Source organism: Micropterus salmoides, unplaced genomic scaffold (genome assembly GCF_014851395.1).
Source record: "Micropterus salmoides isolate LMB-PRFRI ecotype aquatic unplaced genomic scaffold, ASM1485139v1 Ms_hic_scaffold_20, whole genome shotgun sequence".
NCBI classification, from domain to species: Eukaryota; Metazoa; Chordata; class Actinopteri; order Centrarchiformes; family Centrarchidae; genus Micropterus; species Micropterus salmoides.
Window position 1 is genome coordinate 24,175,509 of NW_024041151.1, and position 4,943 is coordinate 24,180,451.

Genomic DNA, 4,943 nt, shown 5'->3' on the forward strand with positions numbered 1-4,943 from the left:
CAGCAGGCCAGCGTTTTTCACCAGCCTGTCCTGGAGAAAACTGCCCAGTGATGGAAGCCATCTGGACATGAACAGGGTCATTCACTTCGGCAGCAGTTTAGACCTAAAACTGCATATTTAGGTCACATGGCAGAAGGAATTAGATGTCAAGAGTTTGCACGGTCAAACACTCACAGAAGACACGCTTGTCCTTCTTTCCCCTTCCCATCAGATGTCCAGCACTGGGGTCCTTTCAGGTTGCGTTGCAATAACTGAGTGGCCATCACGTGTTGGGCGTGGCGGATGAAGGCTCAGATGAAGCAAAACAGGCAGACGCTGCCTGATTCTCTTTTCAGAGAGCCTGTGGCTGATGTAATTGAAGTGGGCAGGGTGAGGACGGGATGATCCCCCTCACAAAGACATACTCATCTCCCCAGCTCTCCTTCCCTCCGCTGGCCTGCTAGGCAATAGAGCTGTAGAGTAGTGAGTCTACTAATGGAACACCCAGCTGGCTAGAGACTTCATCACGCTGCAGTGAATTATTCAGCTTCCAAAGGGCTCTCCCCAAATTATTTAAAAGCTCGCTTTGCTGTTCAGAGGAACAAGGCAGCGCCCCAAAGAAGTACTCAGAGTTTGTCTTTTTATGTCTCCATGAGTTTTACCCATCTACTCTAAGGCCCCATGCCTGGAAGATAATCGACTCTGCAAGTGTGCCCTCAGCGAAAAATGATCTGATGATTCAAGCCTGTTTGATGAAGCTCAGAATTCAGATTGCTGAGTAAACCACCCCTATGCATATTAGATTGTTGATTTATACACATGAGATCATGTAGCTGGCACTGTCTGAAAAGTTTAGAACTTATCATTTCAACATGCACAGTTGGTTTTTAACAGAAAAAAGGCATGGCAGTTGAACGCTAATTACAGATTCACCACTGTGTTAGCCTTGATGTCATTGGATTAAAATGATGTAAGACTCTATGGGTAAGGACGGAATGTGGGCCACAGTTTCATCCTGTTGCTGAAAACAGCCTAGATTCATCAGTGCTTCTGGGTAGGTGTCCTGGCAAGGATGACTGATTGGAATTCCATGTCCATATACATCACTCTAGATCCTCATCCACTCAGCAAAGAGTGGATAAATCACTCCGTCTGGGCCGTCCCTCAGCAGGCCCCAGAAAGCCTTTAATAACAGGCTCAAGCTGCCTGCAGTGCCGGCCCCTGATTGTTTTAAGTAAAAACAGATGTGGTTGCTCGCTTCACAGTGCAGCCTGCTTGACGGAGCTTCGGAACAGACCTCTGTCACAAGGCCCTCTCCGCCATGTTGTCTTACTAAAACATCCGGCGCCAATGGGAGGCCACCTGAATTCCCTCCCTGCTCCCTATGGCCTCTGTTATTCCAGCACCTCCCCATTGCCACGCCCCATAGCAAGAAAGAAAAAGCATTTCACACAAGGTGGAAACAGGCTTCCCTCTCCACCCTCGTAAAGCCCACTTGAGAGCCTGGGTGAACACATTCATGCCCTGAGGCCCTGACGAAATAAAACACCAGCGCCATACCCTTTATGTGAGCCAAAAACACTGACCATGTTTATTACATCTGACCATCTGGGTTTTACACGTGCTTGTCTGCTGGACACAGCTCCACATAGCCGTGCACTCGCACATGGGTCAAAGGTCCTGCAGACAGCCGATAGCTTATTAGCTGCATTCGACTTAAATGCCAGCCATCATTTGCCAGAATGCTTTTATGCTTGGAGCACTCATGCAGGTACTTTCCCTCTTCTTGCATTTAGAAACATCTCTCTCTCTCACTTTCTTTCTTTCTACTGATGACAAAATGGTCTCTCAAGGGGAGACAAATGCCTCTGCAGCAGGGGAACAAACCACACAGGGTCCTCAGTGACTGATATTCTTCACTGATTTGTTTAAACAGTCTCAAATGTCCTCCCCCCGCCCAGCAGTCCCCATCCCACCCCAATCGCCTACTTCCACCCTCCCCCAGTTGCACATGTGGTGTATGTCCTGCCCGAGCCCTGAGCGGTGGTCGAGTTCCCCTTTAGGCCAGAAGTTCTAATTAAAGCAGGATGGACCCACATACTAACCCTGCCTTTTAAGATGATAGACGTGAAGAGGCCTGGCTTGCCCCAAGCGCCCCTCCCCCTTGGCACACATAAACCCACCAGCCAGCCACCAGCCAGCCTGCATTTTCCCTTTATTCTTTTCTTGTCTACTTTGTTTCTCACACCATGTCTTTCTTTCTGCAGCCACTGCAATCCATAGCCAGTCTGTCCCACACAGCTCAGTGTGGTGTGTTGAATCAGGAAGGAAATATTTTCCCAGTGCTGGTGTGAAGGGGTTGTGACCTCCAGGTCAAACAGGGGGTTAGGATGTGGGCGGTATAGGTATGGAAATGTTTAAACGCGTCACTCATGGAATGGCATAATGTAGGTAACAGGTTTGTGTGTGGATTGTGGTATTCTGAATCACTGTACTTGGTGTTAATGGTAATTTTATGGTAATTCACCTCATGGGGTAAATGGAGAACTGGCTATAGACACTATTCTAAAAAAAGACCCTGGGACAGCTGTCGGAGTGAGATAATTTTCCAATCTACTGAAATGTTTAAATGGCTGTGCCGAAATAAGCCAGTAAAATCAGTAAATTGGCAAGCCATGATGATGTAGATGATATGATGAAAATAATATTATTTAAGTTAAACTTAACTGCTGACGTCATTTTGTCCAATCTGTAGTCGCATTTTCAAAACTCTAAACACAATTGGCACAACATCGGTCTGTTCATACCATACCATTAACACAATTCATGTTGTCTGCACAAAATATGCAGTCATTTTCTGTTCAAGTTTTTCTTTACGTAAAAGCTTAGCCAATACCATATCGTTGTATCATAATGTTTTTTGCGTTATTTTCAAATGCTAGCACACAACATGTCAGAACTTAATATGTATAAAGCATCTACTGCTGCTATAATAGCAGCTCAAAATCTATATTGAAGCAGCTGATAAGTAATTCTGAATGAACTTACCATTGAAACATTGAGAAATAGCTCATTTATTGTAACTTTACCTTCTGTATCATATTTAAACTCCAAATTCATCCAGATTATGGCATTATGATTGATGATGACGCTTTTTTTTTTCTCTATAGAGAAAGACAGACTATCTGTACTTGACTCGTACAACAGATCTGGACCACTTGTAAATTTCGTTCATACCTTCAAAGATTGTGAAAATTGGTGAACGCCATAAATCCTCTTAAATCAATATGTGCCGCTTAAGAACAAATCTGTTCATACAAGTGGTTCATGCATGAGGTCCCATGAGCCTGATAACAAAGAAGACCAAGTAATTATGCTGATAGTCCAGACAATCAGTGTCAGAAATACAATTCCAAATGTGAATATGACAGTTATGGTAACATGAGGATTTTCACGACCCATTTGCATTTGACTCTGAGCTAGTTCTTTTCCTCGTTCCTTATGTGTCCTAGAGATCTGTCCTATGATGCAAAAAAAGATTGTTTAAGACAGCATGTTCACCCTGGTAGAAATTTCAGGCTGCAGAATACATGGTCTCATTTCTAGCTGTTTGTTTTTTTTATGTTGTGCGTTTTCATGAGCCTTTTTGGTTTGCCAATACGCCATAGCCAGCATGGATGTGAAATGAGCCTGTGGCACAATGTTCATGTGACACATTGTTGGATGTCCTAGAAATAGTATTACTGGATAAAGTCGGAATTATTTGGGTGTTCTCACATGCCATATATTTGCAACAACAGACGTGTGAGGACCTTACTCCGTGTAAACTGTGAAACAAACAAGAGAACATTTGGATGTGGATGTAAAATCCCAGTAATCCCAGTTTTGTTTGCAACATATTTTCTGGTTCACTGTTTTTTTTTTTTTTTAATAGCATGCATTTTGCAATTACAAATATGTCATATTAGCAATACAAGTCCATTACAAAGATAATTGGTCAGGAAATGGTTGTGACCAAAAGGTTAGCTTGACCGAACCAAGGAAATATGTTTGCCCTTTGCGAAAACAAGTTATGGAAACAAATTTCTCTCTCCATCGGGAGGGTGAAAAATTCTCCCTCAATACAGAAAATGAAATTGCTCTGAAAATGAAAACAGTATAGCAATCAACATGAGTTCCAAAAAGACATTATAAACTCACTGAATTGGACTATTACAGTCCAGAGTCTTAACCACTAACCCTGAGACGTCTAAATATCAAATAGGTTCATCTTTGTCCATGGCCTCATGTCACAGCGTCTGTGATGGAACAATGTTATATATCTTTCCTAGTCTGCAAATTTTTCTGAATAATGTCCTGTCCAGCGGCTCAACACACTGACAGTTGACTTTTTTTCAGTATTAGCTGCTTAATGTGGAAGATATTATTAGCAATTTAATAATATAAAAATGGATGTGATGCTGCAGGAACAGGGGCAGTTCCAAGAGAGGCTGTAATGTTTCACTGATGTGACATATGGTTGTTGCACCACCACTATTTTTAACCTTTTTATTTTTGCTGAGGTGGTTTGACAGCAGTATTACATACAGTGTGTGCCTTTAATGAATGTCTATTGGTTTGATGCTGCTCTGATCTGAAGATGGGATGTCTACCTGTAATTTAATTTAATTGGGATAATGATCACATCTGTATAGTACTTATTATTAGAACTATTTCCTGCTGTTGCTGTACAAGAGAAACTAAAAATGAACCATACAGCATACAGGATTTATGCTCTACTTAGGTTAATATTGCATCTGCTACCTGTGTGTAAAGCCTCGATAATATTCATATTCCTGCTCTTGAATGATACCCTGCAAATCACAGCCATGAAACAAAGTGGTGTTGAATCCCCTAAAATAGTAAAAACAACCATAAACAAACCCCTACCAGCAGTGGCATTGTCCTGGAAGGTACCAGCGGCA